Source organism: Sarcophilus harrisii, chromosome 5 (genome assembly GCF_902635505.1).
Source record: "Sarcophilus harrisii chromosome 5, mSarHar1.11, whole genome shotgun sequence".
NCBI classification, from domain to species: Eukaryota; Metazoa; Chordata; class Mammalia; order Dasyuromorphia; family Dasyuridae; genus Sarcophilus; species Sarcophilus harrisii.
Window position 1 is genome coordinate 27,189,849 of NC_045430.1, and position 16,563 is coordinate 27,206,411.

Sequence of the window (16,563 nt, forward strand, 5' to 3'; positions counted from 1 at the left end):
AGAATCAAGCAATTAATATACACAGAGCAACTAAAACAATGGAAGTTGAAAGAACAACCACATATTAAAAAAAAACACCTACAATACATATAACAAAATTATAAAGATCAAATAGGATTTGGAATGAAGAGATAAGAGAAATTTCCCCAAAATAACACTCTTGGAGATGAAAGTAAACAGATGTTACACATTATTCATATTTTTAGACTTTTTTCAAAATATGTATTAGTTGTGCTGATTTTTTTTCCCTACTCTCTAAAGATACTATTTATAATATAGGATGGCTCTCTGAGTGGGGCATGAGGAGGGGTATTTGCAATAATTATGGTAATATAAAAAATTAACAGATATCAGTAAAAACTCACATTAATGGGCTTTCTTGAAATGGGAATTTATTGTTTCATATTTTGAATCCTCTCATATTCTGTTGTGCAAATGGCAATTTTTTCTTTTGCATTTGTTTTATAAATAATTTTATTAAAAAGAAAAAAATCCACGTATTAAAAAAAGAAGAAAAAGAAAGTGAATCTTGAAGGGAGAATCATGGTATGAAGGCAGAAGTGTAATAGTGGATCTCCCTCATTAAAATATAAGCTGTTGGGCTGGCTTCATTCAACACTCCAGAATCTAACAGTGCTTGGTAGATAGAAAATGATAAATGCTTACTAATAGATAAACTAGGGCTTTGCTGACATCTAGGTTTTGCTTTGGGGTCTTGAGGAGACACACTTCTCTAACAGAGCAAGCACCATCCCTGCAGCTTGTCTTGAATATACCATGGGCATACTCTTGTGTGTTGACTCTGGGTTTCAAACTCTAGAAATCACAAATTGGTTCTTATTATATTCCAGGTAATTACTGCCTTTGTAGAATCTCAGAGTAGGGAGGGACCTCTGAGATCTTCTAGTCCAGCCTCTTCATGAAACATAAACCTCTTCTTTAATAGCTCTGAGTGTCATACAATTTAAAAAGCCCTAATCTCTAAGTCATGGGATCTGGATTTAAATCTCATTTTCACAACTCACTGCTTGCATGACTATTACCAAGTTACTTCTTGGTTTTCTCATCAGTAAAATGTTGAATGAAATGACTTCTTCTGAGTTCCCTTCCAGCCTTTCAGCTCTGGACTCTGATCCTTTGGAATAGTAATTTAGTATCTACTCTAAAAGCTAAAAAGTTTTTTTCCTTGCATGAAATATATGTACATACATGCGTATAAATACACACATATATCTCCATTTACCTATCTGTCTCCATTGTTATTGGTTCTGTTTTCTAGAGCACTAGGCTTGGAGTGAAAAGACCTAAATTCAAATCTAGCCTTAAGTACTTAGCTGTTTAACCTTGGGCAAATCACTTTAATCTCCACTTGCCTCAGTTTCCTCATCTGTCAAGGAGGGGCAAGTATAGTACCTATCTTTCAGGGCTGTTCTGAGGATCAAATGAGATAATATCTGAGATATGAGATAATGAGAGCTTTGTAAGCTTTGAAGCTAGCTATGATATTAATAGTGTCAATAGCAAAGAATTTATTGCTTTATTGACTTGATCTTTGAAATCTCTTGTAGCTCTATTTCTATGATCCCATGATCCTGAGATATACATTGCTGATGGAAATAACAAATGACTAGAACCTAGTAATTAGTCCCAGGCTCTCTTTTCAAAAGAGTTGCTGAAGTAGAGAAAGAAAAAAAAAACAGATGGATGAACTATCCTGTTAAATGAGCTGATGATAGAAGCAATTAAAAAAAAAAATAAAAGAGCATGCCCAGTGTTACAATATGAGCTTAAGAACAACAAGCTAAATATACATGGGGAGAGATGAAGGAAGAAGTATAGAGAAGCAGAGATCCAAATTCTGCAAACATTAGCAATTTATAAAGTACTGAGAGAGAGCAACTGCAGAGCACATAAAACCCAGAGAGAGGGGAAGGAATTGCTGAACATCCAGCCTAGGTTTGTGAGGAAAATAAATATCACTTTATTAAGACTTACATACCTAGAAGTGAATCTGTTGGCTCCTTAAATCAAGGCTCTGTGGTATGAATACCAAATAGGAGAGAGAGGAAGTTGAAAAAAGTAGGTTTGGAATTTGTTGAACTCCTGGAGTATCTGGAGGTTTGGGGCGCAAGGTTTTTCTAGACCAAGCTCAGGGTTAATCACTTAGTAAACTTTAAAGTGCTATAAAAATATGAATTGCTTCCAGTACTTCTGTGGGCTGAGTTGTGGCAAAATGGTGAAATGAATCTGAATCTGCCATCTTCTTTCTTCTAGGCTTCTTCTCTCCTAGCATGCCAAATGCATTTATATTGTTCCCTCCCAAGTCAGTGGTCCATACTTTCAAAATGATCTTTATCTCCTTTTCTATTCCCTCAGGGTCCCACTTTTGGCTAGTTATATAAATCCCCCATCCCCCAACAATTTGAGGTTGTAGATCACTGTTAATCACTTAATTTGATGTCTCTGGAGTACTGAAAGGGAAATAATGTTTTAACTCTATTACCTCTTGTACTTACTTACCTCCAGTCTCATGGTTCCTTTAGTGTCCATATTCTTTTACAAATCATAAATCTGAGCCATTCTTTCTATTTTCTATCCCCAGACTAAGTCAGAGGACCTATAACTTCGATACAAAAAATAACAAAATAAAACATGAGAGCAAGTGAATAACAAGGAAAAGTCTCCCATAGTCATAGGAATAAGACATATATTCTCATGCTCCTTGTGAAAAGCAGAATCCCTGGATTTGTTTTTAGTGTCCTACTTTAGTGTTCTCAGAGTTTTGAATGTTAAATCTCTTACCAAATTTGTTGGGTCTCACAGAAACTCTAGCCAACCCTCAAAGCTGCTGCTGTTTCTCCTTTGAATTGCTGTTATATATTGTTGGGCTTCTTTTCTGCAGAACTGTTGCCAACTACTTTCTGACTCTGGTGACTTCTTCAAAGAAAGTATTTATTGCTCTTCAGTGAAAGTATTTATACTTAAATACATACTTATGCTTAGGGTCTATTTCAGTTCTTTTGTTAGTCAAACCCACAACTGGATCTAGTTAACATGGTGGAGTCTCACAAGTCCAGTTTTTCTTTTTTGACTAGGTAATGAATATCTTGAGCTAATACTTCAAATTCATCAGGTTCAAAACAGAACTCCTTATCTTTTCCACCAAACTTTCCCCTTTTCTTAACTTTTCTATCATTGTTAAAGTCACTACTATTTCTTCACATGCCTAAGCCTGCAACATTTGTGTCATTCCATTATTCACTTGCACTCATCCCACATGTCCTATATTATCAAGTTTAGTGATTTCTTCTTCATAAGACCTCTCATATTCCTTTCTAATCTTAGAACCACTCTTTCTGTTTTCCATTCTTGAACCAAGGCTTAGGACACAGAACTTCAAAATAAAAAGTGACAAAATAAAACATGAGAGAAAGGAAAAAAAAGTCTCCCATAGGCAAAGGAATAAGAATGACTTATAGGAAATATACATCTACTTTCTCCAGTGACACACATCTACAACTCTACCTAATTCAGGGCATTTACACCCTTCATCTGGAATATTGCAACAGCTTCTACTTGATGTCTCTACCTTAATTCTCCCCTCTTGCCAATCCATCTTCCGATGTCAAAATGATTTCCCTAAAATTTTCAGGTGTAATAATGTCAACCTTCTCAACACTCAGTGGCTCCTTATTGCCTTGAGGATTAAATATAATCTCATATGTTTTGATATTTAAAATCCTTCCCAATGTAAACCCTTGTTATATTTCAAGTCTTATAATACTTTACCTCTCTTCACATCATCTCCATCATAACATGATCTTATTTGCTGTTTCTCATACTGTGCACACTCTACTTCCCAATTTCATGACTTTGCACAGATTATCTCCCATACTGGAATGCTTTTCTTCCTTATTCCTGCTTCTTAGCTTCCTTGGCTTTCTTCAACACTTAGCTTAAATTCTACATTCTGCAAGAGTCCTTTTCCACTTGTTTCCCCTAGTGCCTTCTCTCTAATATTATCTAACATTTGTATAATTTTTAGTAGAAGTCATTTCCTTTGTATTGCTATCTATTCTTTTTTATGCATTAAAATGCTATTCTGAGGAGTCTATAGACTTCACCTGAATACCAAAGGGATCTATAATACACACACAAAAAAAGATTAAGAACTCTTAATCTTGACAATTGTGTACAATTATAAGAGAAGGGCATTGTGCTAGGATTTAAAAATATTTGTTTAAAAAAATTCACAGATTCCAGGTTAAGAACCCTTGGTCTAGATGAAGTCTAGAGAGATCAATGCATTGATGAGCATTCTGATGAGTTTCAGTGCTTTCCTTTTTCTTTTGGTCTCTGTGTACATTTTCCCCTTGGTTCTAAATACTCTGCTTCAGTTGAAACAAATTTTCCTAAATTTCTCTGAATTTCCAGTATGCTTTCAGGATTTGTATTGGCTATGTAAAGGAGAATGTGCAAGAGAGGGGCATTGGGCTGGCATGAAAAGCTTAGACTAGGAGTTAGAAGAGTTGCATTGTTTTCTTGATTTGTTACTATATGACCTTAAAGAAGTCTCTTAAACTTTGCTGGATGGTTGTTCTATTTTTTATTTGTAAAATGAGAAGACTGGGCTGGATAACTATGGATGTTCTTTCTTGCTTTTAACAAAATCATCCATTCAAAGCTATTTGAAATGACAGGAGAGAGGGATGTTTGTTTTCCCATTCTTGTCCTTGCTCTTCCAACGTAGATGTCATTTTTTTTCTTTTTAAAAACTCACCAGTTGCTTTGGATACAAAGTTTTTAAAAATGAAGGATGAATGAAGAAGTCTGATCTCTCTTGAATGTGTTTTTTCTATTCTCAGAATTACCATTTTGTTGACGGGGGGGGGGGGGGGGGGGAAGTACTATTTTCTTCCTTTCATGTTTCTTGGACTTGGTAATTTACTAGAATCCTCCCCTATAGAAACATGTTGCCCAGTGCCTTGTACTCTCCACTGTGTTGAAATCAGGGAGGTCATTAAAACATAATCATCTTGAATTTTTGATGGCACTAGCCCTGTTTCTGCTTTTATTATTCATGGTCTCGGCTTTGTAATCAAAGACTGTGATGTTGGTATCTTGAGAGGGAATTTTGATGTCAAATTTGGTTTGCCAATAAATGGAATGAACACCTAGAAGACACAAAGAGTAGAATGCTAATGGACCAAATCCCATTTGGTTTATAAAGCTAATAAAGAGGTTTAAAATAGATCTTTTTAATATTGTCATATCATTTTCACATGAATACTGTATTCAAAATTTAAGCAAACATTGAAGAGGACACAGCTCTGCTAATTTACTAATGTTCTAGGATTCATGGATAATACTTTTAGAGCTGATAGGGACCTGAGAGATCATTGAGTCTATCCTTTTTTCCCATTTTGCAGATAAGAAAGCTGAGTCCCAGAATGATCAGTAAAGCTGCCCAAAGTCAGATAGATAATACATGGCAGAGGTAGGATTCAAATCTTGATTCTCTGCCTCCAAATCCAGAGGTGGGAAAGTGACTTGCCAAAACTCATGCTGGAATCCGATCTCTGCCATTTATTACCTGTAATTTAATTAGCAATTAAGGTAATAAGTGGCAGAAATTGGATTCCACCCTGAGTTTTCTGACTATTGACAAGCAGTTGGTGTGCTGGCTTTCAGGGAGCAGAAAAAGGAACAGGAGGTGGAAGAAATCACAGGAGCTCAGATTTTGAGCTCAAAGACCATGAATACAATTCCCTCATTTTGCAGATTAAAAACACTAAAGATTAGGAAAGTAAAGAGACTTGTTCAAGGTGACCTAGTTAGCAAGGATCAGATCTGGATTTTTTATATCTTTGATAGTTTTTAGCAGTCTACAGAAAACAGGTATTTCCTGCCAAACTACTCCCAAAACCAGTTTTTTTTTCTCCTCTTTACTGCAATTGTCATTTATCTGACACCGATGATGTCAACATCTCATTGCAAGAGTCAAAAGGTCCCTATAACATGAAACAAAGCATGTTTCTCAAAGGCTTACATGATAAAAGTGTCCAAAAGAGTCACTGGAAATGTGTTAGAAACCAAGCTGTGATGGGCAGAGGACTAATGGAACTGGACATGCTCTAGGATGAGATGAGCTTTCGAATGAGAATGGGGATATCACATCTAAGTGCCAGGATACCGACTCTTCTCTACAAATGAGAAGGTTAAAGAAAAAGTAGCAATCTTGTTTGGACATCAATAATTCACAGAGAGAAATGTACTCTGGCTTCTGAATACTGTTGTGTACCTTTTGCTTTAGGCATTTTCAAAATGCTTTATGAGATTTAGAATAAGGAAAGACAGGTATGATCAGAATAGTTTCCATGTATGTGACTTTTGAAGGTTCACAAAGTACTTTCCTTACAATACATTGAGGGAGATGGGGGAGAGAATTTTTTTTTTCATTTTATAGATGAAAAAACTGAGGCTCTGAAAGATGAAATTCAGTAGATTGTTTGCTCCTTCAGGGTAGGATTGTTTTGGTAAACCTCTTCACAGTTAGGTGCCAAAATACCTTTCCAGGCTTACACATGACTCCTCTTCATGCCTTCTATGGTTCAGCCAATTTGACCTTCTTGCTGTATCTTATCCATAATTCATCTCCCCTCTCCTCAGCTTTCTGCAGGCTGACCACCCCTCCTGTCTGGAATGCATTGCCTCCTTACCATATATCTTGGACTTTCTAGCTCCCTTCAATGTTCATCTCAAGCAACATAATCTATATAAAGCCTTTCCTGATTTGCCTTATCTTCTAGTGCTTCCACTTCTCCTTAATTATCTTGAATTTTTAAAAAATATATTTTTGATAGAAAGGCAGCTCTTTGCAAGTCACTCGATTTCTTGGTGCTCAGTCAACTCTCTAAGATTATAAAATACAAAAAAGATGCTGGTCTTTATATGTAGAGACACCAGGAGTATTCTACACTAACTAAATCACTGGTTTAGTCTTTATTTGCTATGCATTAAGTGCAGAGACTTGAATATATCAATTAAATCATTTATTTAGGTATCAAGGTGGCACAATGGTAGACTTGGAGTCTGCCCCAGACATTAACTGTGTGATCTTGCAGAAATCACTTAGCCCTTTTGTGCCTTATCTGTAAAAATCTGTATAATAATAGGACCTATCTCTCAGGATTATTGTGAAAATCAAAGGAGATAATTTATGCAAAGCATTTTGGAAATCTTAAAGTACCTTATAAATATAGCTTTTATTATTATTATTATTATTCCTACATCTTGTATATTCTTTGTTCATGTTGTTTTCTCTGACAAATTGTAAGCCTCTTGAGAGTGGGGACTGTCTCATTTTAGTAATTGTATTCCCAGCACTTAGCCTGAAAAAAATAAGCTTTTCATCTCTCTTAGATCCTTCAGCTTCCTTCCAAGCTCAGCTCAAGTACCGCCATATATGAAAAGTTTTTCCTGACCCTCTCAGCTGTTGGTGTGTCACCTTCAATTTACTTTGTTTTGATTTTATATGTGTGTGTATAATATATAAATATATATGTATACAATGCATATATCCACACATCCATACACATATGTATAAACATATACAGAAACATGCATATATGTATATATAAGTATATATATACACATGTGTTTATGTATAAAATATTTATTCATATATATATTTCATACTTATATGTGTATCTGTTTCCTTTTATAGGCTATAAGCTTCTTAAGGGCAGAGACTATTTTCCTTCTTTGTATACTCCATCTTAAATGCAGTGATGGTGGCTCTTATAAATAAATGCTCATTAGATTGGGTTGAATTGAAATGCCAAAATCAAAAATTCTAAGAGAGCTCTTTGGGTTCCCAGTGCTTTCCATTTGTTATACATGATTAATGCATAAAGGAGTAGGTTATAGAGAGAATCAAAGACCCAATGTAATAGAAACAATACTGAATTTGCAATCAGAAGACCTGGGTTCCAATTGTGACTTTATCATTTACTACTTGCATGATTTGGTTAGAGAGAAGATGTGCAACATTTACTACTGCTTATTACCTGAGGGGTAGCCTGAGCTGTGGATAGAGTGCTGAGTTTTGAGTTAGAAAAACTCTCTTCTTCCCTCCTTTACATATTTGCTAATGACTGAGTAGGCAAGTTGCTGAATCTTTATAAATCCTAATTTTCTCTTCTATAATCACAGAATCTACCTTGAAGGATTAGTGTGTGGACAAGAAGATAATATTGACAAAACTTTTGGGAGTTACTATTACAACTACTATTACTGCTACTACTACTGCTACTACTGCTGCTACTGCTGCTGCTGCTGCTGCTGCTGCTGCTGCTACTACTACCACCATCACCACCACCACCACTACTACTACTACTATTACTACTACCACTACTACTACTATTACTTTCTATTACTACTGCTGCTGCTGCTGCTACTACTACTACTACCACTATCACTACCACCACTACCACCACCACCACTACTACTACTACTACTACTACCACCAGCACCACTACTACTACTACTATTACTATTACTACTACCACTAGTACTACTACTACTTTCTACTACTACTGCTGCTGCTACTGCTACTACTACTACTACCACTACCACCACCACCACCACCACCACCACCACCACTACTACTACTACTACTACTACTTTCTATTATTATTGCTACTACTACCACTACCACAACTATTACTACTACTATTATTACTACTATTGCTACTACCACTACTACTGATACTACCATTACTACTACTACTACTACTACTACTATTACTACTACTTTTGTGACCCTGGGCAAGTACACATTACCTTCTTGGGTCCCATTTCCCTATCTATAAAGTGAGGGAGAGTAGACTTGATGACCTTTTAGCTTTGACACATATGACTGAATATGTTGATCTATTTTGTCAAATTAAGTTCTTAGAATCCTAGATTTATGGAAGAAAATTTAAAGATCATTTAGTCCCACCCCCCTTTTTACAGAAGTAGATAAACAGATAGAAAAACAAATGACTTATTTAATCATTTGGCTAATATGAGACAGAGTTGGTCTTTTGACTTTTAAGCCAACTTAAAAAAAATCTAATCACATTGATGCATCCTCAGATGCCATCACTAAAAGGTCTTTAAATAACCTGAATCTTGAAGATGAATTTTTTGGGGACCCTGATTAGCACTCCAAACAAGTGCAGAATTATTCTTTCTCTTTTTTTCCTTTCTCTCTCTCTCTCTCTCTCTCTCTCTCTCTCTCTCTCTCTCTCTCTCTCTTTCTCTCTCTCTTCTTTCTTTCTCTGTATCTCTTTCTGTCTGTCTCTCTCTTTTACCCTCATCTTCCCCCCTCCCTTTTTTCTCTCTATTTGTAAGCCTCTAGAGCTGGGATTTGAAGTTGACTTTGAAATGCACATATTCAAACACACTACTCATCTCAAAATTGCAGATGTGAAATTCTCACCAGCTGGCCTTTCAGTTGGGGGTTGGTTCACACCTGTTTCCTTGCCCCTTGAGCTCTTTTTGTGGCTGAATTAATAACAATAACAACAATAAAAAACACCACCCAACAACTAAGAGAGGGGAGATAACACAAAAAAGAAAAGAATGTTTATTCCAGTCACATTAAATAAAACATTATTAATTGAAAACATCCACAGGCAAAAAAAGTTTTTTTAATAGAACTTATGTTTTCTCATTGAAATTTTCAGTGGCTTTTGGCATGAAGATAGGGAAAAGCATAATTTAAAACCCAAATGTCAGCAGGAGCTCCTGTGATCGCTACAGCAAAATGAAGTTGATATGTGATCAGCTTGGCTTGGAAAACACAGTGGCTAAGAACTCTTCCATGGTGATGTGAATAAATTTGACACCTAGTTTCTAAATTATAGCCCTGGGAAGTGATGTTTTGAACCAGGGGTAGAAAATAAAAGTAGATATAGGAGAGAATTGCAAACAAAAAGCCTCTACTCTTCTATTTAGGAATCTTGACACATACTGTAGTAGATAGTGTTGGATTTGGAGTCAGGAAGACTTAGACTGAAATCTTACCTGTGAGACTGTTGTAGTTGTAGGACCTTGGACAAGAGACATTTTGATACAGCTTCTAGCAGTAATCCTGAGGTTTCCTTTCCTTAGAATCCTATTGTTCTAATAATCTGTCTGTCAATGATTCTAAAGTCTTCTGGCTATTGACCTACAAACAATGCTGACTGTCAGATAATCTAGGTCAGTGATAACCAAATTCCTGAGACAATAGTGAATAGATCATTCCTCAAAACTTTCTGTAATCCATAAAATTAGCAAATAATTAACATGAAGCTCTGGTCTCTCTAATTTTGTCCTATAAATTTATCTTCTTTCTCCTGGTTCTTTGCTAAATCCTTTTGGAACTTAGTCTGCTTCAATTGGTGTTACAATTATAATAAACTTTGTCCCTTGACTTGGAAATGGGTTCAATCCTGCAAATTATTTTGAGACACTTTGTGACATTTGTCTGTGACAACAACCTTTTGGAGTCTTCTTTTGAACCTCAACATTTTAACTTTATACACTTCAATTTCCTCATCTATAAAAAAAGGAGATTGGCTTAAATGGCTTCTATTATATATTCATTCTCTAAAACTTTGAGCCTACACCATGGATGTGGTGTTGTTTGGTGGAGTGGAAAGAACACTATTATTATAATTTGGGGGAGTGGGTCCTAATTTTAATTCTTTCTACCAACTATGGAAGTGTAAAGGAAAGAATAATGAATCTGCATTCAGAAGATCCAGTTTTTTTTCATGCCTGCAACCTTGGATAAAATACTCCTTTCTCTTCCCTTTAATATCTTCATCTATGAGGACTTCTAAGATCCTTTGGAATTGTAAATATAACTGAGTTGTATGACTTTTGGTAAGTCCAATCACAACCATAATCACAACCACTAGCATTTATAAAGTGCATAAAGAGTTGTGAAGCATTTCATATATGCCATCTCATTTGCTACATACAATAACTTTTTTTATTATTAAAACTTTTTATTTTCAAAACTTAAGCACAGATAATTTTTCAACATTGATCTTTGCATAGCTTTGTATTCCAAATTTTCCCCTTCTTCCCAAATCCCCTTCCCTAGATGGCAAGTAATCCAATATATGTTATACATGTCAAAATATATATTAGTTCCAATATATGTAAACATATTTGCATAATTATTTTGCTGCACAAGAAAGATCAGGTCAAAAAAGAAAGAAAATGAATAAGAAAACAAAAAGTCAAGCAAACAACAACAAAAAGAGTGAGAGCATTATGTTGTGATCCACACTCAGTTCTTACAGTCTTCTCTCCGGGTGCAAATGGCTCTCTTCATCATGAGATCATTGGAACTGGTCTGAATCATCTCATTGTTGGAAAGAATCACATCCATCAGAATTGATTGTTGTATAATTTTGTTGTTGCTGTGTACAATGATCTCCTGGTTCTGCTCATTTCTTTATGTAATTCTCTCCAGGCCTTTCTGAAATCATCCTGTTGGTTGTTTCTTGTAGAACAATAATATTCCATAACATTCATATACCATAACTTATTCAACTGTTCTCTAACTGATGATCCACTCAGTTTCCAGTTTCTTGCTACTGTAAAAAGGACTGCCGCAAACATTTTTTTGCATACCACATAATAACTTTTTAAAGTAAGTACTATTATTTTGCCCATTTTGAAAGCTGAGGAAACTGAGACTGAGAGAATCACACCACTAGGAAAAGTGTCTGAAGCAGTAGTTGAACGTAGGTCTTCCTTACTCTACTTTATATATCATGTTACCTGGCTACCAACAAAACACTGAAAGGGGCATCAGAGATGAACTAAGGATCTCTTGGTGTAATATAAGCTCTTTGAAGGTAGAGGACATATCACTTTTTTTAGTCTTTCAACCCTCAGTTTCTAGTAGAGATTGGTACATAGTAGGAAGATGTTGAAATGTTTGTTGGGTTGAATCTAGGTCATTTCACATTCTTCTCTGTTTCAGTTGCTTAATAAAACAAAGGGGTTAGATTAGTTGAACTTGCAGCTTCCCTTTTGAAGCTTGAAAAGACTATGATAAATCTAATTAACTCAACCACTGAAAACACCAGACAGCTGCATTGTGTTTGCTACCTATGTGATCACTCCAGGTATAGCATGATGAAGTGGAAAGAGTATTTGATTTGTAATAATAGCTGACGTTTATTTAAGCTCTTTAAGGTTTACAAAATGCTTCACATATGCTGCCTCATTTGATACTTACAATAACCCTGTGATATAGATACTATTGGTATTATCATCACTCCTCCTTTATAGATGAAGAAAAGGGCCTAAATAGGCTAAGTTACTTGTTCATGATCACACAGAAATGTAGACCTGTTTTTCAATCCAAGGTCTCTTCTGACTCCAAATTTAGAGTTTTCTTTAAAATTTTACTGTGTTATTTTTTAACTTTGAAATCAGGGGATCTTGTTTTGAGGCATGGGTTTGATTTTTTAAAAACTATTTTTGTAACAATTTCTCTTAAATATTTTGAGATTGATAACCTTGAGGGCATCTGTGACCTCTTCCCCTTGCCCTAATATTCTGTGATGTGAGTGTCAGAAACAGAACCAGTTGGGTTGAATGTGCCATCAGCTGACCTTTTTTGTATCTTAGTTCCCAGTCTATGAAAAGAATGGGTTGGATCTAGATCAACTATAATGTTCCTTCCAGCCTGAAATCTTATGATCTTAGGGTTGATTGGATCACCAGCAGCAGAAGTCTCCTGATGGTAAATAAGCCTCAGGCTGATGCTACCAATAGAGACTGCAGCTGATGAGAGCACAATTTCAATTGCACTGCCTTCATAACTCATCTCCCTTTGCCAGATATTTATACCATTGCTCTTTCATGTTGGTGACAAAATATGTTGACTTCAGCTACACAGTGGGCAAAACTTTAGCCAAGTATGTGTGACTGTTTGTTTCCTGCCAGGCACTAGAATCCTGAAGCCCTTGAGTATCATTCTTTTGTAAGATATGATGAATTTGAATAACTGACAGGCACTCACATCCACACACTCCCACAACTAATTATAAGCACTCCCAAAGTAGGTCACGCTACTGGTACATTCAACCCAACTGGTTCTGTTTCTGACAGTCACATTACAGAATTCTTTTTTTTGGGTACGTCATGGATGCTTTCAAAGATATCAATTTCAAAACGTTTAAGAGAGATTGTCTTTATGCAATCTTACCTTGTTTTATACTAGTATTAGAAAGAGATCAGCACCATGGCCAGGGGTAGCCACATTAGATCTCAGTCCTAATGAAGGACTATAATAACTAAGTTGGCTGATTTTCTTGGCTGTTTGAGTTGCTCAGACTGGGAGAAGAATTCAGGTGAGCCTTCTGATTGGGAAAAATGTACTGTGTATCATTTGTAGTTTTTTTTAACTGACATACATATATATGCATATACACACATACACATGCACATACATATACACACATATCACTTTAAAGTTTACAAAGTGTTTTAAAAACATTATATAGACAGAATGTGGGATTTGGATGCAGAGCACCTAGTATCATCTCTGTATTATTTATGTGATCCCAGGCACTTAAAACCCCTGGACCTCACTTTGTTGGTATTGGATTAGATGATCATTGAGTTGTCTTTCAGTTTCAACTCTAGATAATATGATTTGACTTGAGTTTTACAAAACTCTTTCTGAGGTATTTATTTATTTGTAAATTGAGAATTAGGTTAAGTGGCTTGATCATAGTTTTACAGGTAGTAAATGTCAGAGGGAAGATTTGTATCCTAGTCTTCCTATTCCAACACTCTATCCACTATGCCATCCTGCCTCTTCCTGCCTAAACATTGTTTACGTTGCCCATGAAGGAATTTTCCTAATGTTAATTCATCTTTTTCCTGGAGCACTTAAGTGAGAAAAAAACAGCCCAAGCAGATAATATTCATCTACATATTTTAATGGGGGAAGTTCTTCTCTTCTCAAGTGGTAAGGTAATAGTCCAATGAAGGCTAAATCTGTTGTGAAAAGGCCTTTCATAGGCAAGTTCACCTGTATTTTTGCTATCCTGATTGCTTTGAGTCTTTGCCACATCTCTATAAAGGTCATGTTCGATATACCTTTGACATGACACAACATGTAATAGATAATAAACGTCTATCATCCACAAATTTATTCAAACTTTATCCCATGATGGTTTTGATTTTTAAAGATAACCTTTGGCATCTCACTATATTAAAAGTTTATAAAAAGTTTAGCTAAGTTTTCACTGTTGTGCAAGTTGATGTATCCTCTTAAAAAATCTCTTCACAAGGGCAGTTAACATCTTATCTAAACTTTGATTCTCTCAACTCAATTCTCCCTTTAATGAATAGTTGTTGGGTGGATTGTGTGAATAAAATCTAGTATATATCAGTTGAGAGACTTTATGGTATAGTAGTTAGAGAGCTGTCTTCAGACAAAGGAAGACTTGTCAGATTTCTTTTTCTGAAACATAGTGATCCTGTGACCCTGAACAAGCTATTCCACTCACTCAGTTTTTCTCTAAGATTGAAGGTGCAGATCTTCATGGACAAGGGGAATTCCCTTCTCTGGGGAGGAATCACTGTTTCAGATCTTATCCCACCATTTTAGGAATGATTTTTTTTTTTAATTTAATAGCCTTTTATTTACAGGATATATACATGGGTAACTTTACAGCATTAACAATTGCCAAACCTCTTGTTCCAATTGTTCACCTCTTACCCCCCCCCACCCCCTCCCCTAGATGGCAGGATGACCAGTAGATGTTAAATATATTAAAATATAAATTAGATACACAATAAGTATACATGACCAAAACGTTATTTTGCTGTACAAAAAGAATCAGACTCTGAAATATTGTACAATTAGCTTGTGAAGGCAATCAAAAATGCAGGTGTGCATAAATATAGGGATTGGGAATTCAATGTAATGGTTTTTAGTCATCTCCCAGAGTTCTTTTTCTGGGCATAGCTAGTTCAGTTCATTACTGCTCCATTAGAAATGATTTGGTTGATCTCGTTGCTGAGGATGGCCAGGTCCATCAGAACTGGTCATCATATAGTATTGTTGTTGAAGTATATAATGATCTCCTGGTCCTGCTCATTTCACTCAGCATCAGTTCGTGTAAGTCTCTCCAGGCCTTTCTGAAATCATCCTGTTGGTCATTTCTTACAGAACAGTAATATTCCATAATTTTCATATACCACAATTTATTCAGCCATTCTCCAACTGATGGACATCCATTCAGTTTCCAGTTTCTAGCCACTACAAAAAGGGCTGCCACAAACATTCGTGCACATACAGGTCCCTTTCCCTTCTTTATAATCTCTTTGGGATATAATCCCAGTAGTAACACTGCTGGATCAAAGGGTATGCACAGTTTGATAACTTTTTGAGCATAGTTCCAAACTACTCTCCAAAATGGTTGGATTCGTTCACAACTCCACCAACAATGAATCAATGTCCCAGTTTTCCCACATCCCCTCCAACAATCATCATTATTTTTTCCTGTCATCTTAGCCAATCTGACAGGTGTGTAGTGGTATCTTAGAGTTGTCTTAATTTGCATTTCTCTGATTAATAATGACTTGGAGCATCTTTTCATATGACTAGAAATAGTTTCAATTTCTTCATCTGAGAATTGTCTGTTCATATCCTTTGACCATTTTTCAATTGGAGAATGGCTTGATTTTTTATAAATTAGAGTTAATTCTCTATATATTTTGGAAATGAGGCCTTTATCAGAACCTTTGACTGTAAAAATATTTTCCCAGTTTATTGCTTCCCTTCTAATCTTGTCTGCATTAGTTTTGTTTGTACAAAAACTTTTCAGTTTGGTATAATCGAAATTTTCTATTTTGTGATCAGTAATGATCTCTAGTTCTGCTTTGGTCATAAAGACCTTCCCCTTCCACAGGTCTGAGAGGTAAACTATCCTATGTTCCTCTAATTTATTAATAATTTCATTCTTTATGCCTAGGTCATGAACCCATTTTGACCTTATCTTGGTGTACGGCGTTAAGTATGGATCAATGCCTAGTTTCTGCCATATTAGTTTCCAATTTTCCCAGCAATTTTTATCAAACAGTAAGTTCTTATCCCAAAAGCTGGGATCTTTGGGTTTGTCAAAGACTAGGTTGCTATATTTGTTGACTGTTTTATCCCTTGAACCTAATCTATTCCACTGATCAACTAATCTATTCCTTAGCCAATACCAAATAGTTTTGGTAACTGCTGCTCTATAATATAATTTTAGATCTGGTACAGCTAAGCCACCTTCATTTGATTTTTTTTTCATTAATTCCCTTGAAATTCTTGACCTTTTGTTTTTCCATATGAACTTTGTTGTTATTTTTTCTAGGTCATTAAAATAGTTTTTTGGGAGTCTGATTGGTATAGCGCTAAATAAATAGATTAGTTTAGGTAATATTGTCATCTTTATTATATTTGCTCGCCCTATCCAAGAGCATTTAATATTTTTCCAATTGGTTAGA